This window comes from Hemitrygon akajei, unplaced genomic scaffold (assembly GCF_048418815.1).
Source record: "Hemitrygon akajei unplaced genomic scaffold, sHemAka1.3 Scf000046, whole genome shotgun sequence".
Lineage (NCBI taxonomy): Eukaryota > Metazoa > Chordata > Chondrichthyes > Myliobatiformes > Dasyatidae > Hemitrygon > Hemitrygon akajei.
Window position 1 is genome coordinate 5,232,203 of NW_027331932.1, and position 21,249 is coordinate 5,253,451.

The following is a 21,249-nucleotide window of genomic DNA, read 5'->3' on the forward strand; positions in this document are numbered from 1 at the left end:
TAATTGCCTCAGTGAACGGTGCATCGGCGTTATGTTGAAAGGGGATACTGTCTCGGTAAGGAGTGTTACAGGGACTTCTGAATCTTTGTCACGATGCGCAGCGGAGTGGATCACGTTGTGGAGCGTGAGGGCGTCACGGTGTGCGGTACCTCAGGGTCACGGTGAAGACCGTGTCGGTGTCGCTTGAGGTGTTTATCAGTGACACGGTCAGGGGCATGTCGGTATTACAGTGAGGAGTTAGTTGCGGTCAGTGTGACTGCCATGTGTGTGTCAGGAGTGTATCTGCGTCTCGTTGAAGGTCGTGACCGTGCTACGGTAACAACATTGTTGATGGTGAATGGCGTGTCGGTGTCAGTCAGGTCTTGATTGTTTTACGGTAAAGGCCGTATTTTTATCACGGTTAGGGGTGTGTCCGTGTCATGGTGATGGGTTTTAGTCGGTGTTACGGTAAGGGATGTGTCGGTGTCACTGTGATTTTTTACAATAACAATATATTCCACTCTCTTTATTTACGGTGTGACTCCACCGGGAGACCGTTCCACTCACCATGGATTGACAGACCGGCCACTGTCACAATGAGGGCGGACGTAACTAGGCAGAGTAGGCAGCTCAGACGGTACGGTCTATTTCCGATCTTCACTTCCGGCTGCTGTTCATGCGTAGCTGTAGAGAGACCACAAGACCATGAGACCATAAGGTATAGTAGCAGAAGTAGGCCATTCGGTTATTCAATTCTGCCCCGCCATTCAATAATTGGCTGAACCAATTCTTCCGTCATTCTCCACTCCCCTGCATACTGCAAATACCCTTCGATATCCCGGCTAATCAAGAAACTATCGATCTCTGCCTTAAATGCCGCAAATGATTTGGCCTCCACAGCCGCTTGTGGCAACAAATTCCACAGCTTTACCAGTCTCTGACTAACACGTAATTTAGCTGCATCTCTGTTCTAAATGGACCATCTTCAATCCTGAAGTCGTGACCTCTGGTCCTATACTCCCCTATCACGGGAAATAACACCAGATTTAATATATTCAGGCCTTTTAACATTCGGAAATTTTCTATGAAATTCACCCCCCCCCCCACCCCCCGCCCGCCATTCTCCTGAACTCCAGGGAATACAGCCCAAAGCTCCAGATGTTCCTCATTCAGTAACCCTTTCATTCCTGGAAACTGTCTGGTGAATCTTCTCTGAACCCTCTCCAATGTCAGCACATCCGTAAGTAGCCCCAAACAGCAGAGAATACTCCAAGTGTGGTCTCCGAGTGCCTCAACATCACATCCCTGTTCTTGTATTCTGCACCTCTAGAAATCAATGCCAACATTGCACTCACCTTCTTCACCCCCGACTCAAACTGGAGACTGACCTTCAGGGTATCCAAGTCCCTTTGCACTTCCGCATTTTGAATTTTCTGTCCATCTAAATAACAGTCCGCCCGTTTATTTATTCCACCAATGTGTGTACGCATACCTTTTTCCAACGTTGTATCTCATTTAGGGTAAGATACCCTCGTGTCTTTTATAGAAACATGGATAGATACCCCACACAGAAATAGGGTCTTTTAAGAGACTTCTGGACAGGTACATGGAACTTTGAAAAATAGAGGGCTAAGAGGAAATCTAGTAATTTCTAAGGTAGGGATATGTTCGGTACAACGTTGTGGGCCGAAGGGCCTGTGTTGTGCTGTAGGTTTACATGTTTCTATGTTTTTTTGTTGGCTGGCGGTGACCCGTGTTTTTCCACAGGGTTCTTGTTGTGACCGATTCATTTTATATTCTGTCAAAGACTTGGATGCTTGAATTAATACGCCGGTTGCAGTTTGCAGACGACGTGAAGATCGCTGGAGGACAGGGAGCTTGGAGGAATGAAGGAGTCTGTAGGAGGACGGGAGTCACAGGTCGACAGGCTGGTGAAGAAGGTGTTCGACACGTTGGCCTTCATCAGTCGGGACACTGAGAACGGGAGTCGGGAGGTCACGTCCCAGTTGTACAAGACGTCGGCGAGGAGGGACTCGGATTTCGGTTCAGTTTTTGTCGCCCTGCTGCAGGAGAGATGCCACACAGCTGGATAAGAGTGCAGCGGGAGATTAACCATGTTTTTGCCCGAGATCGAGGGATTGAGTTATGAAGTGATGTCGGGCAGTTCAGGACTTGATTCCTTGGAGCCTAGGAGTGACCTTACAGAGGGGCTTTGTTCGTTGGAGTGTACGGGTGACCTTACAGAGGTGTACAAAACCATGTGGGTCACATCAGCTACAGTCACGGACGAGAGTGCACACGACGAAGGTGAGAGAGAGAAGAAATTTCATTGGGTACCCTAGTGACTAGTTTTTGTACCCAAATGGTGGTCGGTTTGTGGAACGAGATGCCAGAAAAGTGGCTGAAGGAGAGAAATTTGAAGTACTTAAAAATACACACACTTCTGCATATAACACGTGCCATGTCCGCAATGGCGTCATAATTATGAACTCTGACCTGTTTGGGCATTGTTTGGCAGCTCACGGGGTCCTGCGGCAATGGGAGGAGCCTCATCCTCATCGATGACGGGCTCGTCATTCGGAACGTTCACCTCTGCGTAGGTGGAGTTCAGACCGCCTGGGACGCAGAGCGAGGGAGGAATAGAGAGAAGGTAATAGAAAGAGGAGTGAGGGCAGAGAGAGGGAGCAGAGATAGCGAGCAGTGAAAGTATGGGTTAAGTAAAGAGGAGAAAGGATGAGAGGCAGAGAGAAAGAAGGTTAGGGAACGGCGGAAGACAGGGGGAGAGGATGAGAGATGGCTGGAAAAGAGGAGATAGCAGTGAGCGATAGAGGCAATGAGCGGGTAAATGGGAGAGAGAGAATGGGGAATGATTAGGGGAGACGGAGAGTGGCAGAGGAAGAAAGAAGGTAAGAGTGAGGGGATAGGGAAAGGGACGAGAGAGAGCAAAGAGAGCGGACCGAGATAGGAGAGTGAGGGTCGGAGAAATGAGGGGGACCGAGGGAGCAAGAGACAGAGGAAGAGAGAGAGAGAGATTGTGAGAGACAGTAAGGGAGAGGGGAAAGCCTGAGCGGGGTGGGGGGGGGGGGAATGGAAGGTACCGATAGCGAGGAGAGGTTGCGGACCGGGAGGTAAGCGTAAAATGGGGCGAAGGCGAGAGAACAGGGAGAGAGGGGGCGCGGAGATAGCGGGAGGTGAGAGAATGAGCAAAGAATGAGGGAAAGAGTGCGAAGGAAAGAGCGAGTGTGAGGAAGGGAGAAAGGGGGAGTGTGATAGAGGAGCGTTTGGAGAGTAGAGCAAGTGAGGGAAGGGGAGTGTAGTTGAGATTGAGTAAAACGGGTGTGCTTGGGAGTGGGGAGGGTGAGGAGAGGGGAAAGGGCAGAGGGGAGGGAGGGCGGGGGAGATATAGAGGGATGTTGATAGGCGAGTGAGTTTAGAGAGAGTGGGCAGAGAGAGGGGGAAGGGGAGTGGGAGAAAGTGGTGGATAACATGGAGAGGTTCAAAGGGCAGTTTGTGAGGCAGAGTGTGGTAAGGCACAGCAGTGGAGAGGGCAGGGGATGAAGGGAGGTAGAGCGGGGAGAGGAGGAGGAGAGAGAGGGAGACAGCGAGAACAGAAGAGAGAGAGAAGTGGTTCGAGTGCCTTTCAAGTTATCTACAGCGGTGTCTGCTTTTCGCCTCATCTATGGCCTTCCTCGTCACCACGGCTCCATTGGTGTTCCTTTCTTACCGACCCTCCCACAGAGGTTCCACCGCTCCGACAGCCCCCACGGCGTTTCCTCCGCTCCGTGTTCCCCACAGTGCTTCCTCCTCAATGTCGCTTTTTTCCTCAGAGACTCTCCCAAGCAGTCCCTCCTCACCCAATTCCACGGCACGCCCACCACTGCACGCCTCCCAGAGCACCCCCACCTCAACGCCCCCTCCCACAGCCCTCCGTCCACACTTCCCTTCACGAAGGCAGAATCCACACCAAACACTGTTCCCCGCTTCAAGGTGCTGAATCCTCACCGTACGTCCCAGAGCGCCCCCTCCACATCGACTCTCCCACAGCACCGCCTCGTCATCACATCCCACAGCGCTCCGTCCAGAGATCCCATCACAGAGCGCCCCATCCACACCGACCCTCCCACAGCACCGCCTCGTCATCACATCCCACAGCGCTCCGTCCTGAGATCCCATCACAGAGCGCACCCTCCTCACCGACCCTCCCACAGCACCGCCTCGTCATCACATCCCACAGCGCTCCGTCCTGAGATCCCATCACAGAGCGCCCCCTCCACACCGAACCTCCCACAGCACCGCCTCGTCATCACATCCCACAGCGCTCCGTCCACACATCCCATCACGGAGCGCACCCTCCACACCGACCCTCCCACAGCACCGCCTCGTCATCACATCCCACAGCGCTCCGTCCAGAGATCCCATCACAGAACGCACCCTCCACACCGACCCTCCCACAGCACCGCCTCGTCATCACATCCCACAGCGCTCCGTCCACACATCCCATCACGGAGCGCACCCTCCACACCGACCCTCCCACAGCACCGCCTCGTCATCACATCCCACAGCGCTCCGTCCAGAGATCCCATCACAGAACGCACCCTCCACACCGACCCTCCCACAGCACCGCCTCGTCATCACATCCCACAGCGCTCCGTCCACACATCCCATCACAGAGCGCACCCTCCACACCGACCCTCCCACAGCACCGCCTCGAGATCACATCCCACAGCGCTCCGTCCAGAGATCCCATCACAGAGAGCCCCCTCCACACCGACCCTCCCACAGCACCGCCTCGTCATCACATCCCACAGCGCTCCGTCCAGAGAACCCCTCACAGAGCGCCCCCTCCACACCGACCCTCCCACAGCACCGCCTCGTCATCACATCCCACAGCGCTCCGTCCACACATCCCATCACTGAGCGCACCCTCCACACCGACCCTCCCACAGCACCGCCTCGTCATCACATCCCACAGCGCTCCGTCCAGAGATCCCATCACAGAGCGCCCCCTCCACACCGACCCTCCCACAGCACCGCCTCGTCATCACATCCCACAGCGCTCCGTCCACAGATCCCATCACGGAGCGCACCCTCCACACCGACCCTCCCACAGCACCGCCTCGTCATCACATCCCACAGCGCTCCGTCCACACATCCCATCACAGAGCGCCCCCTCCACACCGACCCTCCCACAGCACCGCCTCGTCATCACATCCCACAGCGCTCCGTCCAGAGATCCCATCACAGAGCGCCCCCTCCACACCGACCCTCCCACAGCACCGCCTCGTCATCACATCCCACAGCGCTCCGTCCACACATCCCATCACAGAGCGCACCCTCCACACCGATTCTCCCACAGATCTCCCTCATCAGGGCCTATACCATGGGTTCCCTCTGACTTACTCTACAGCAAATAATCAGTAGCGTTATCTGTACTGTTGCTCTGAGATCTCTCGACAGGAATGGACACGTCTCCTAAACAGAGTCAAACCAGCAAAGATGAAACTGACCTCCATATCTCCGGACCCGGGGTGCCGAGAGGGCCGTGACATTCAGTTCCACGTACGATACATCCGGTTCAGCTGGAAACAGAACAAAGAAGGTGACAATCAGGGTGGGGCTAGTTCCGCACCGACACGTCACGGACTCCCGTATCAGACACAGTGAATCTCCCTCCACGACGTCACCACGCACATTTCCGGAGTCAGACACAGAGCGAAACTCCCTCCACACCGTCCCATTACACAGTCCTGGGCTCAGACACAGAGTGAAACTCCCTCCGCACCGCGAAACTCCCTCCACACCGCCACATCACACACTCCCGGGGTCAGACACAGAGTGAAACTCCCTCCGCACCGCGAAACTCCCTCCACACCGCCACATCACACACTCCCGGGGTCAGGCACAGAGTGAATCTCCCTGCACACCGTCCCATCACACACTCCCGGGGTCAGACACAGAGTGAATCTCCCTGCACACCGTCCCATCACACACTCCCGGGGTCAGACACAGAGTGAATCTCCCTGCACACCGTCCCATCACACACTCCCGGGGTCAGAAACAGAGTGAATCTCCCTCCGCACTGTCCTATCACACATTTCCTGGACAGAAACACAGTGAAGCTTTCGCCACTGTCCCTTCACAGATTCCCGAATTAGTCACTAAGTAAAGCTCACTTCACAGCGACTCGCATAAGCTACTGTGGTCAAAAACCGAGTAAATCGCCCTCAGCACCGGCCGACCACCCCACCTCACCTCCCCCGCCGCAGCCATGGACAGTAGCCTGTCCTGTCCGCAGCCATGTCCACGCTGTCCTACTTCATACTCCCCGGGTCCGACACAGCGGTAAGCTCTCTCCCTCTCTCCGCACCACTCACCTCTCGAAGGAGCTTGTGGGTCCGTTCCTGTGAGCCTGATGTTCGCGTAGGTCTCGCTCTCATCCATCATGTCGGGTCTCTGAGCTCCTGAAAGGGAAGGGACAGTCGGTAGAGGAAACCCGCAGTGGGAGACCGTCGCTCACGAACACCTGATGAACAGCCGATAAAGAGAGGGACCGAGAGATGGGGGAGGAATTGCGGTGAGGAGAGAGATTGAGTGCGTTTGAGGGGATGGTTGGAGAGATGAGAATTGCCGGGCGGGGTGGTGAGAAATAGAGGGAGGAGAGAGATTTGGGGAGTGACTGGCCACAGGACACACCCCCAACATACACTCGCCTTCTTCGTCCTCTATCTTCCCTTCCTTATCGCACAGCACTCTCTCTCTCTCTCTCTCTCTCTCTCTCTCTCTCTCTCTCTCTCTCTCTCTCTCTCTCTCTCTCTCTCTCTCTCTCACACACACACACACACACACGCACACCATCTCGTTCTCGTTCTTACGCTCCCACCTTTCTCCACTTATCTCTTATCTCTCTCTCCTTTCCGTCTTCCCTCTCTCTCCCTCCTTCCCCGACTCTCTCCCATTCCCACTCGCTCTACTTCCACATCTCCCACGACAATTTCCCTTTCCGAATTTTCGAAGGTGGGGTTGGGTTTAGGTGCTTTTTGGCTCGTAACACTCGGCGATTCTCCCATCCCGATTCCCCACCCTCTCCATCGTTCACTCCGTCTTCCTTCTCCATTTTTCTGCCCCTTCACACCCTCATTCGCTTCCCCTTCCCTCCCCCACACCTTTCCTCTTTTCGTCTCCCCTACCTGCCCCTCCCTGCCCTCTGCCCCAACCCCACTACCTCCGTCTGCATCACTCCCACATTCATTCCTCGGCCGCTCCTTCTTTCCTTCTCATTATTCTCCCCTTCCGCACCACCTCCCTACCTCTGGCCGTTCCCGAAGTCTTGACTTCAGCGTCTGCCTCAGAGACTGCGCGTCTGTGTGTGTGTGTGTGTCTGAGAACCGTTGTGCTGCAGAAGGAAGAGGAAGGAAGGGGAGCCGAGGAATGGGCGGGTATGAGGTGGTGACATTGCACATACGACAGGAGTCACATGACAGGCCTATCCACACAACACTGTGGAGAGGTTGGGAACCGAGGGACCGATATCCGGTAGATAAAGGGAGTAAAACCAGGCACAAACTCTCTCCCAACCTCTTCAGAATTCCCGTGAAGAGAGAGAAGGAGATTTGTAGAGGAGGGGTTGGGTTGGGCCGGAGATGTGGAGGGTTGTTGGTGATGGAGCGGTACACGCAGAGAAGCGTCTGGGAGGTTGCAAATGAAGGAGAAGTGTCCAGTGGAGCAAAGAGGTGACTGAATTGGCAGGACTATAGGGGTGGGAGGGTGGGCCGGAGACGGCAGAACTCCTAGAGATGGTCAGTGTTGAAAGGGAGGGGGGGAGTGACTAGACCCCTCGTCTTCTGTCATCTATGTTTCAGGAACAACGTCAGAACATCCTTCAAGTGGGTGAACTCTCTCAAGGTGTCAGTCCCCTATGATGAGCTGGTAGAGACCTGTGCCCACCAACACACTGGATCGAAATGCAGAGAAATCCAAAATGTCTTTCACACAAAAGGATTTGGGAGACTCGGGGAGGATTCCTTTCAGGGTAACTTTTAGGTTGAATTAGTGGCGAAGAAGGCAAATATGATGATAGCATTCCGGGTGGTCCAGATTATATACATAAGGGTGAAATGTTGAGACTATACAAGGCACTGGAGGGGCCTCATTCGGAGCGTTGCGGGCAGTTTCTGGCCCCTTATCGAGTAAAGGACGAGCTTACATTGGAGATGGTTCAGAGGCGGTTCACAAGAATGATTCCGGGATTGAATGGCTTTTCATATGGGGAACATTTCATGGCTGTGGGCCTGTACACTCTGTAATTGACAGGAATAAGACGTGAATAAAGGACGTCCCTCTATTCTGAGGCTGTACCCTCTGGTCTTTCACTCTACCAGCACACGGCAAATCCACTAAACATCCACTCTGGCAAGACCTTTCACCATTCGAGAGGTCACCCCTCATCCTTCAGAAGTTTATTGATCACCCGCCCAGAGCCAGTCATATACTCTTCAAATGACAAGAACTTTAATCCCGGAATAATATTCCTGAACCCCCTTTAGATGATCTGCAGTTTCCACACACCTTTGTAAGAGAAGCGGCCCAAGACTGGTCACAATAGTCCGCATGAAGCCTCACCGGTGCTTTATCATTTCAGAACGTTATATCCTTGAGTTTACATTCCCTGGACATAAATGCTCACCTGGCATTGGACTTCCTGATCACAGACTCAACATGCAAATCAGCCTTCAGGGAATCCTGCACAAGTTCTCCCAACTCCCTGTCAGTGTCAGCCTCCGTTTGCGTTTTCCATTTTCTCACCAGTTACAAAATTGCCTACGCTTTCATTTCAATGTTGGCAGAAGATTGTGTCAGCCTTCCTTTAGAACAGATCATCCACTTTGGGATGTGCATGTCCTATTCTTTCCGAACTGCTTACAGAAATTCCAGCCATTGCTGTTCTGCCGTCACCCCTCCCTCTCCATTCAATACTGGCCAACATTACCCTCATGCCTCTGGAATTTCCTCTTTTTCCCCACTAATACATCTGATTTGAGCTTCTTCCTCTCGAACTGAAGGAGGAACGTTTTCATATTATGATCACTTAACCCTGAGGGTTCTTTTACCTCAAGCTCTCTGATCAGATATGGTTGACAGACCAACATCCAATCCAGAATACCTGGTGGGTTCAACCACGAGCTGCTCTAAAAAGCCAAATCGCATGCAGTATAGAAATACCCCTCCTGGAATCCAACACTAGCCTGATTTTCCCAGTCTAGCCGCATATTGTAGTTCCCCCATGACGATTGCAACATTGCCCTTTTGGCATGTATTGTCCGTGTCCTGTTGTACTTTGCAGGCCAGATCTTCACCACTGTTTGTGTGTCTGTATACAATTCTGATCAGATGTATTTACCTGAGCATTTCCGTACCCCTAACCTCAATGATTCAACGCCTAGCGACCCTCGGTCACTGCTGAAAGGACTCTGCTCGAAACGTCGTCTGTATTCTTTCCCATAGATGTTCCCTGGCCTGCTGAGTTCTCCAGCACTTTGTGACTGTTGCTTGGATGTCATCTCTTTCTTACGACTTGATTCCATTTTTACCAACAGGGCTTAGACGCCCTCTCTGCATTCCCGGCTGTAGCTTCGACAGAATGTGTATCCTTGGGCATTAAGTTCCCAACTACAATCTTTCAGCCATGATTCAGTGACGCCTGCAACTTCAGAACTGTCAATCTGCAACTTTGCTGCAAGTTTAGCTTCGTGATTTGGTTACCGCGCACAGTCGAAATCCACACATTCAGTAATATATTCAGCCTTTTCTTATTTTTTTCTTTTATTCTTTTCAATTTTAGTCCCACCTTCTAAGTTGCAGCTTAGGCGATTGACTGCAATTTCCCCCAGTGATCAACTCTTCTCAGTACACATTGCCTCTGTTTCTAAACCAATTACTTCATCGTCAGCACTATTATTGGCCTTTCCTAAATTTTTTTTGCACTGAAATTTGAACAGCTCAGAACACGAGTTGCACTGAGCTCAACCATATGACTCGGAATATCGTCGGAGGTCTTACAACCACGTGCCCCCCAAAATTTTCCATGAACTGTACTGGCCATCTGGCTCACATCCCTCCGCAACTGGTCCGAACCCGGACCATTACCCCGAACATCCTGCCCATTAACTTAGAACCTAACTCCCAGGACTCCCTCCTCAAACGTCCTATTCATGGCATTGATGCCCACAAGGATCACCATTTGACTGGCGCTGCTCTGGGCCTTGGACCATCTGGACAATAGCAATGCTTACGTCACGCTGCGGTTTATTGGCAACAGCTCAGCGTTCAGCACAGTCATTTCCTCAGTTCTAATCAACAAGCTCCAAGTCCTGGGCCGTTGCATCTCCCTCTGCAAAATAATGTTTGACTTCCTCATCGTGAAACCCACAGTCCGTGCAGATCGGTTATAACATTTCCGATCTACAGGTGGTGTTGAATTAGCAGAGAGGCTGCAGGGCTTACACAGAGAGGGAAAATGGACAAAGTACTGGCTGATGGAATACAGTGCTGGAAGTGTATGGTCATGCAAATTGCTAGAAGAAATTTTCTTAAACAACAAACTACGGCTCAAAGGGATCAGGGAGTCCCGGTGCAGGATTCCCTCGAGGTTAATTTACAGGTGGAGTCGGTGGTGAGGAAGACAAATGTAATGTTAGCATTCATTTCCAGATGACCACAGTATAAGAGTAAAGGTTTATTTTCTAGGCTTTACAAGGCACTGGAGAGATCACATTTGTTGTATTATGGGCAATGTTGGTCGCCTTAGTAAATAATGGATTTGCTGACATTGCAGTTGATACGACCAGAAGACATTGCAAAACATAAAGCTATTCAGCCCATCAGATCTGATTGGCTATTCTATTCATGGCTCATCCCGGATCCCACTCAACCGACCTTCTCGCCGTATTTTTGATGCCCTAACCGATCAAAAAATTGTCATGTTCTGCCTAACTCAACTCACGGTCTTGCCCTCCAGCATGGTTTGTTGGAGAACATCCCGCATATTCGCTTCTCTCTGGCAACAGGCACTCCTCTTTGCTTCCATTCTAAAAGGCCGCCCCGTAATTTTGAGTATGTGTCCTCACGTTCTGTATATCCCCACCACAGGAAACATCCTCTCCACACCCACCGTACCTAGCCCTTTCAACATTCGGCAGATTCAACAAGATCACTGATTGTTAAATAATATTGTTTAAACAATCTTTTAGAGTTTTTCGAGGAGAATACCAGGAAAGTGGATGAAGATAAGTCAGTGGAAGTTGTCTACGTGGACTTCAGTAAGGCCTTTGATCAGGTCCCGCATGGGAAGTTAGTTAGGAAGATACAGACACTAGGTATATATGGTGAGTTAGTAAATTGGATTAGACATTGGCTCAATGGGAGGAGCCAGAGAGAGGAAGTGGAGGATTGCTTCCCTGAGAGGAGGCCTGTGACTAGTGATGTGTCACAGGGATCATTGCTGGGTCCATTGTTATTTGTCATCTATATCAATGATATGGATGATAAAGTGGTAAATTGGATCTGCGAATTTGCTGATGATACAAAGATTGGAGATGTAGTAGTTCAGTGAGCAAGGTTTTCTAAGCTTAGAGAGGGATTTGGATCAGCTAGAAAAAAGGACTGAAAAATCTCAGGTGGAGTTTAACACAGACAAGTGTGAGGTATTAAACTTTGGAAGGACAAACCAAGGTAGAACATATAAGGTAAATGGTAGGACACTGAGGAGTGCAGTAGAACACCGGGATCTGGGAATACAGATACATAATTCCCTAAAAGTGGCGTCACAAGTAGATAGGGTAGTAAAGAGAGCTTTTGGTATATTGGCCTTTATAAATAAAACTATTGAGTACAAGAGTTGGAATATTATAGTGAGGTTATATAAGACATTGGTGAAGCCGAATTTGGAGTATTGTGTGCAGTTTTGGTCACCTAATTACAGGAAGGATATTAATAAGGTTGAAATAGTGCAGAGAATGTTTACAAGGATGTCGCTGGGACTTGAGAAACTGAGTTACAGATAAAGCTTGAATGGGTTAAGAATTTATTCCCTGGAGCGTAGAAGAATGTGGGGAGATTTGAAGAGGTGTATAAAATTATGATGGGTTTAGGTAGAGTGAATGCAAACAGGCTTTTTCCACTGAGGCTAAGGTAGAGAAAAAAAAAAGCAGAGGACATGGGTGAAGGGTGAGGAGGACAGATTAAAGGAAACATGGAGGGTTGAGTGGTTTCTTCACACAGAGTATGGTTGGAATAGGGAATGAGCTGTCGGATGAAGTGGTAAATGCAGGCTCACTTATAATTTTTAAGAAAAACTTGGACCGGTACATGGTTTGGAGGGATATGGTCCAGGTGCAGGTCAGTGGGACCAGGCAGAAAAATGTTTCGACACAGACAAGTAGGGCCAGAGGGCCTGTTTCTGTGCTGTAATGTTCTATGGTTCTATCATCACACATTCCTCTAACTTCCAATGCGTACTGGCCTAAATTTGCCGAACGCTCCCCATAGGTTAACCCCTTCATTTCCAGAATTATCCTCGTGAACCTCGTCTGGACTCTCTCCGATGTCAACACATCCTTCACGCGATATGGGGCCAGATCAGTTGCCAATACTGCAAGTGCGGCCTTAATGTTTCCTTATAAACCCTCAGCGTTATATCCTTGTTCTTTTTTTTAATCATTTCCCCTTGAAATAAATGCCTCCATTGCATTTGCCTTCCTACCCCAGACGCAACCTGTAAATTAAACTTTCGGGAGTCTTGCACAAGTGATGCACTCCTATGCCTCTGTAAATCCCATTATTCCATTGAGATACTGATACATGTGACTTATGCTTCTCCCTCACAAATTACAGAATTAATTTAATGATACCTCTTCAGTAAACAGACTTCTGGCTTTTGACCCTCGCACTTACGAATGCTGAGGATTCGGTTTGAGATATCCCGGACACTGGCACGCGGGAGTCATCATTCCATCCGGGAATCTGATTGTGGCACATCGAGCCAACAGTCTGTTCCCCAAACTAACGAATCCCCTATCACCACAGTGTGTCTCTTCTTCCCCCTTCCCTTCTGAGTCAAGAGGCTGACTCACAGCCAAACAGCCGACCACTGTGACCTCTCTCTGTATGCGCGACTATATCTAAAATGCTATATATTCTACTACTGAGGATGACAACAGGGGTACTCTCCACTGGCTCATTAACCGTTTTCCCCTGCCTTACTGTCACCGTTTTCTGTGTCCTCTACCTTGGTTTTAACTACCTCTCCATAAGTCCTATCTGTCACCGTGTAATCCTCTAATTATATGTTAGCATCTCAAAGGTTCTGTAGAGGACCCAGAACGTTGACCTGTACTTTGTCTCTCTCCACGATAGGTCCACAACAGGTGCAATCTCATTTGTTCTCCACTGGCTTTCGGGCATTGCACAACAGCAATTGTTAGGTCAGGCTGCGTTTTATTGGCCATAGCTCAGCGTTCAGCACAATCATTTCCTCAGGTCTTAAAAACTGGGGAGACTAAAATAGAATGGTTGGGGGTGGGAATCAAATTGAACAGATTAGGAGAGAGGAGGTTAGTTCACAAATAGAGAAAGCTAGTAGACAATGTGTGAGGGAGGATAGGCTGGTGAGAGAGAAGGGGAGCGCTCTGACCGAAAATGTAGGGGAGAAGGAAGAAAAATATAATAAAGTTGTTTTCACAGTTTGGGATAAACAGAGGGTAAGAGGTGGAGAGTGTCTTAAATACATCTATTTTAATGCTAGGAGCATTTCAGCAAAGGTGGATGAGCTTAGGGCATGGATTGTTACCTGGAAATATGATGTTTTAGCTAACAGTGAAACATGTGTGCAGGAGGGGTGTGAATGGCCACTAAATATTCCTGGATTTTGTTGTTTCAGGTTTGCTAGAATCGGAGGGTCAAGAGGGGGGAGGGTTGCATTGCTTGTCAGAGAAAATATTACAGCGATGCTTTGGCAAGATAGATTAGAAGGCTCGTCTAGAGCGGCTATTTGGGTGGAATTGATGAATGGGAAGGATCTAGTAACACTTATAGAGGTTTATTATAGACCACCTCTTGGAGAGAGAGAATTGGAGGAACAAATTTGGAAGGACATACCAGAAATCTGTACTAAGCACAAGGTTGTGATTGAGGGAGATTTTAATTTTCCACAAATAGAGTGGGAAGCCCATTCTGTAAAAGGGCTGGATGGTTTAGAGTTTGTAAAATGTGTGCAGGATAGTTTTTTTTTTTCTGCAGCAATACATAGAGGTACCAACTAGAGAAGGGGCAGTGTTGGATCTCCTGTTAGGGAATGAGATCGGTCTGGTGAAGGATATACGTGTTGCGGAGCGCTTCGGGTCCAGTGATCACAATGCCATTAGTTTCAATATAATTAAGGAGAAGGATAGGACTGGACCCAAGGGCTGAGATATTTTATTGGAGAAAGGGTAACGTTGAGGAGATGCGAAAGGATTGAGGAGCAGTGCAGTGGGACAATTTGTTTTATGGGAAGGATGTAATAGAGAAGTGGAGATCATTTAAAGGTGTAATTTTGAGGGTACAGAATCTTTATGTTCCTGTTGGGTTCAAAAGAATGGTTAAAAGGTTGAGAGAATCATGGTTTTCAAGGGATATTGGAAACTTGGTTAGGACAAAGAGAGATATCTACAATAAATATAGGCAGCATTGAGTAAATGAGGTGCTGGAGAAATATAAAGAATGTAAAAAGAATCTTAAGAAATAATTTAGAAAACCTAAAAGAAGATATGGGTTTGCTTTGGCAAGTCAGGTGAAAATAAATCCAAAGTGTCTCTGCGGTTAAATTAATAGTGAAAGGATAGTGAGGGATAAAATTGGGCCCTTAGAGAATCAGAGTGGACTGCTATGTCTGGAGCCAAAAGAGTTGGGGGAGATTTTGAAAATTTCCTTTTCTTCGGTATTCACTAAGGAGAAATATATTGAATTGTGTAAGGTAAGGGAAAAAAAGTAAGGTAGTTATGGAAACTATGATGAGTAAAGAGGAGTAAGTACTGGCGCTTTTAAGGATATTAAAAGTGGATACGTCTCCGGGTCCTGCAGGATATTCTCTAGGACCCTGAGGGAAGCTAGTGTAGAAATTACAGGGGCTCTGACAGAAATATTTCAAATGTCATGAGAAACGGAGATGGTTCCAGAGGATTGGCGTATTGCGCATGCGGTTCCATTGTTTAAAAAGGTTTCTGAGCGTAAACCTGGCAATTATCGGCCTGTCAGTTTGACGTCAGTGGTGGGTAAATTAATGGAAAGAATTCTTAGAGATGGTATCTATAATTATCTGGATAGACAGGGTCTGAATAAGAACAGTCAAGATGGATTTGTGTGTGGAAGGTCATGTTTGACAAATCATAGTGAATTTTTTGAAGAGGTTACTAGGAAAGTTGACGAGATTTAAACAGTGGATGTTGTCTATATGGACTTCAGTAATGCCTTTGACAAGATTCCACACGGAAGGATAGTTAGGAAGGTTCAATCATTAGGTATTAATATTGAAGTAGTAAAATGGATTCAACAGTGGCTGGATGGGAGAAGCCATGGATTGGAGGATAACTGTTTGTCAGGTTGGAGGCCTCTGAGCTCTGTACTGGATCGAATATTGTTTCTGATATTCATTAATGATTTTGATGATGGGGTTTTAAATTAGATTAGTAAGTATGCAGATGATACTAAGACAGGTGGCGTTGTAAATAATGAAGTAGGTTTTGGAAGCTTGCAGAGAGATTTAGGCCATTTAGAAGAGTGGGCTGAAAGGTGGCAGATGGAATTTAATGCTGTTAAGTGTGAGGTGCTACATTTTGGTTGGACTAATCAAAATAAGACATACATGCTAAATGGTAGGGCATTGAGGAATTCAGTAGAATAGAGTGATCTAGGAATAATAGTGTATAGTTCCCTGAGGGTGGAATCTCATGTGGATAGGGTGGTGAAGAACGCTTTTGGTATGCTGACCTTTATAAATCAGAGCATTGGGTATAGGAGTAGGGATGTAATGTTGAAATTGTACAAGGCATTTGTCAGGCCACATCTGGACTTTTGTGTACATTTCTAGTCACCGAATTATAGGATAGATGTCAACAAAATAGAGAGAGCACAGAGGAGATTTACTAAATGCCACCTGCTTTTCAGCACCATAGTTAAAGAGAATGGTTGAACAAGTTAGGTCTTTATTCTTTGGAGCGTAGAAGGTTGAGAGGGGACTTGATAGAAATGTTTAAAATTATGAGGGGGACAGATAAAGTTGACGTGCATAGGCTTTTTCTGTTGAGAGTAGTGGAGATTCATTCAAGGGGACATGAGTTGAGAGTTTAGGGGCAAACGTTTAGTTGTAACACAAGGGTAAACTCAGAGAGCAGTAGCTGCGTGCAACGAGCTTCCATTAGAAGTGGTAGAGGCAGATTCGATTTTGTCATTGAAAAAATAGATAGGTATATAGACAGGAAAAGGATGAAGGGTTATGGGCTGAGTGCAGGTAGATGGGACTAGGTGAGAGTAAACAGGCACATCTTCCCACCGTTATCTCATGCCCGCTTCCTGCTCTCCTCAGCCCCTTATTAATCTCCTTGCTTGCTACCCTATATTCCTCAGTAGACCCATCTGATCCTTGCGTCCTAAACCTCAAAAATGCTGCCTTCTTCTACCTGACTAGATTTTCCACCTCAATTGTCACCCATGGTTCCTTCACCATACCCTTCTTTATCTTCCTCACCGGGACAAATTTATCCCTAATATCCTGAAACATCGACCACATGTCCAAAGTATATTTCCCTGTAATAACATCACTCCAATTCAGATCTGCAAGTTCTAGCCTTATTGCCTCATAATTTGACCTTCCCAAACTAAAAAAAAAAATCCTGTCCTCTCTGATTCTATCCATTTCCATGATAATGCTAAAGACCAGGGAGCGGTGATCACTGTCCTCCAGATGCTCACTCTCTAAAGATCTGTGACCTGATCTGATCCGGTCCGTTACCTAATACTAGATCTAGAATAGCATTCCCCCTCTTCGGCCTGTCAACATACTGTGACATGAATCCGTCCTGGGAACAGTAAAGAAACTCTGCCCCGTCTAAATCAACGGACGGTTAAGGGGTTGCCTCCGTCTGCAACACTATGTTTGACTTTCTCTTCGGGGAACCACACTCAGTGCAGACCACTAATAACATTACCGATCTAGAGACAGTTTTGAAGTAGCAGAGAGGCTACAGAAGGACTTAGAAAGAATAGGGAAATGTGCAAAGGTGCAGCAGATAGATTACAGCGTTGGAGAGTGTATGGATATACACGTTGGTAGAAAACTATAAGTGTAGATTATTTTCTAAATGGAAAAATACCTACGTGCATAGGGACCTCGAGCATGACTCCTTGAGGGTTAATTTTCAGGTTCAGTCGGTCGTGAGGAAAGCAAATGTGATGTTAGTTTTCATTTCGGAGGACTAGAATATATTAGCAAGGATGCAATTTTCAGACGTTACAAGGCACAGGTGAGGCTCAGTTTTAGTGCTGTGAGCATTTTCGTGCCCCTGATCGAGGAACAGATGCCCTTACATTGGAGAGGGTTCACAGAAGTTGCACAATAATTATTTGGCGATTGAAAGTTCTGACATGCGGAGAACCTTTCACGGCTCTGGGCCTGCACTCACTGGAATTCAGAGAATAGGGCGTTCATAAGGGACGTTTTTCTATTCTGAGATGTATCCTCTCTCCCTCTCCCACCAGCGGGGAAATGCTCTCCACATCCACCCGAACAAAGCCTATCACTTTCAGCGAGGTTTCGATGAAGTCACAACTCATTTAATTAATCAGGTGTAGGCCCAGAGTTATCAAACGATTTTTATGGATTCAATCTCTTGACTCTCCGTAGAACCCTCCTCAGCCTCACCTGGAGTATTGTGAACAGTTTTGGTCGTCTTATATTAGAAAGTAAACACAACGTATGCTGCAGATGCTGTGGTCAAATCAACACAAAAAGACAAGCTGGATGAACTCAGTAGGTCGGGCAGCATCCGTTGAAATGAGCAGTCAACGTTTCGGGCCGAGACCCTTCGTCAGAACTGAAGAAGGAGGGGGCAGGTACCCCATAGAGAAGGTACGGAGAGGGTGGAAAACCAATCAAAGGAAAGATCAAGGGGTGGGGGAGGGGAAGCTGGGAGGGGATAGGCTGGAGAGGTGAAGAGGAAATCTAAGGGGAAAGCACTATAGGTAGTAGAAGAAGGCAGAATCGTGAGAGAGGTGATAGGCAGGTAGAAGAGGAGACAGAGTGAACGTGGGATGGGGGGAAGGAAGAAGAAGGGAATTAGCGAAAGTTGGAGAATTCGATGTTCATACAAAGGGGCTGGAGATTTCCCAGTCGGTATATGAGGTGTTGCTCCTCCAACCTGAGTTTGGCCTCATCATGGCAGTAGAGGAGGCCATGTATAGGCATATCGGCATGGACATATCCACATTCTCTCCCTCTCCCTTCCCCCATCTCACATCACTATGTCTCCTCTTCAAGCTGCCTATCACCTCTGTTATGATTCTGCCTTCTTCTACTAGACATAGTGCTTTCCCCTTAGATTTCTTCTTCACTTGTCCTGCCTATCCCCTACCTGCTTCCCCTCCTCCAAACCTTCATCATTCCTCTGATTGGTTTTCCACCCTCCCCCCACCTTCTTTATGTGGCCCCTACCCCTTCCTTCTTTCGTCCAGACGATGGGTCTCGGCCCGAAAAGTTGACTGCTCATTTCAACGGATGCTGCCCGACCTGCTGAGTTCATCCAGCTTGTTTGTATGTGTTATATTAGGAAGGTTGTGCTCAAACTGGAGAGGGTTCAAAGAAGTTTCACAAAAATTAGTCCATGATTGAAAAGCGTCATATGAGAAGTGCTCGGTATCTCCAGGCAGGTACTCACTGGAATTTAGAAGTAACGGGGTGACCGCATTGAAATCTATCGAATAATCAAAAGACTTGATCCAGTGGGTGTGCAGAGGAAGTTTTCTGTGGTTGGGGAGTCGGAGACCAAAGGACAAGGACTTAGAGGAGCAGCGTGTCTTTTTAGAACGGAGAGGAGGAAAATTCTCTTTGGCCAGAGTGTGGTGAATCTGTGGATATCATTGCCAGAGGCGGCCGTGGAGGCCAGGGTTTATCTATCTATTTATTTATTTATTTAAATTTCCCGTACATTTATGGCAGAGGTTCTTGATTGGTGAGTGATTGAATGAATATAGGAAGAAGGCAGGGGATTGAAGTTGAAAAGTAGATTAGATCAGCCACGATGGGTGAAACTAGGACAAGGGGGCATAATCTTAAAATAAGGGGATGCCGTTCCAGGACTGAGATGCGGAGAAATTTCTTCACTCAGAGGGTAGTGGGGCTGTGGAATTTACTACCCCAGAGAGCTGTGGAAGCTACTACACTCAATAAATTCAAAACGGAGATAGATATTTTCCTGGATAAAAATGGCATTAGAGGATATGGTGAGCGAGCAGATAAGTGGACATGAGACTAGGTTTAGATCAGCCATGTGATCTCCTGGACCAGTTTTCGATAGCCTGGATGGGTCGGAGAGGAATTTTCCAGATTTTTTCTCCTCAATTGGCAACTCGGTTTCTTTCCCCGGGTGATCACATGGGTTTGGGCGGGATGAATAATAAAATAAAATGGGCGGCATGGTGCCCTGTTGGTTGGCACTGTTGCCTTGTGGGATTCGGTGAAAACTAGAGTTAAGATCGGATCAGCCATGATCTTGTTGAATGGCGGAGCAGGCTTGAGGGGCCGATGGGCCTACTCCTGCTCCAATCTCTTATGTTCTTATGTTATGAAATGTTGGAGCAGATTCAATGGGCCAAACGGTCTAATTCTGCTCCTAAATCTTCTGTTTTTAATGATAAGTTACTTTGTTTTATTGTGGAAAAGCTAAACGTTGTTGCCAAGCTTGACTAGCTGAAGATTGAGTTAACGAAGGTCACAGGATAAGATGCAGACGCTGCCTTGCTTGTGGGAGCTGATAAAAGCTAGCAGCATTTCATACCGAGAATGAGGTATTGGTAAACGTTGTCCGGCACTGTCTTGGTAAAAGAGGAACTGATTGCAGACGTGCTGTTCTAATTTTGTGCACCGACCGGAAGCATTCGTAGACTGTCTGATATTTAACAAGTGATTCTTGAAATATCTCACTGTGTATATTTGGCTTTTGGCTATTGCCCAAAATTCACAGTGTAAATTGGGCCCGTATAAATAACATTGAACATAGAATACACAGTACAGGCCCTTAAACACTGCTTTCCATATAACCAACCCCCACATTAAATTCCTGTCTCGTAGTCTCCTAAATTTCACTAGTGTATCTGCCTCCACCACTGACTCAGGCAGTGCATTCCGCGCACCAACCACGCTCTGAATAAAAAATCCTTCCTCCAATATCCCCCTTGAACTTCGCTGCCATTACCTTAAAGCCATGTACTCATGTATTGAGCAGTTGTGCCCTGGGGTAGAGGTGCTGACTGTCCACTCTATCTATTCCTTTTATATCTCGTATAGCTCTATCATGTCTCCTCTCATCCTCCTTCTCTCCAAAGAGTAAAGCCCTATCTCCTTTACTCTCTGATCATAATGCATATTCTCTAAACCAGGCAGCATCCTTGCAAGTCTCCTCTCTACCATCTCAAATGCTTCCACATCCTTCCTATAGTGAGGCGACCAGAACTGGACACAGTACTCCAAGTGTGGCCTAACCAGAGATTTATAGAGCTCCATCATTACCTCGCAAACCTTAAATTCTATCCCTCGGCTTATGAAAGCTAACACACCACAAACTTTCTTAAGGACCCTATCTACCTTTAAGGCAACTTTCTGGGATCTGGGGATATGTACCCCCAGATCCCTCTGCTCCTCCACACTACCAAGTATCCTGCCATTTACTTTGTACTCTGCTTTGGAGTTTGTCCTTCCAAAGTGTACCACTTCACTCTTCTCCGGGTTGAACTCCATCTGCCACCTCTCAGCCCACTTCTGCATCCTATCAATGTCTCTCTGCAATCTTCGACAATCCTCCACACTATCCACAGCACCACAAACTTCTGCGTCGTCTGCTAACTTGCCAACCCACCCTTCTAGCGCCATATCCAGGAGGTTAATAAAAATCACGAAAAGTAGGGATCCAGAACCAACATGCTCCAGAACATTAACCTCACTCATATTTTCCTCTCCGTCATCAAGTT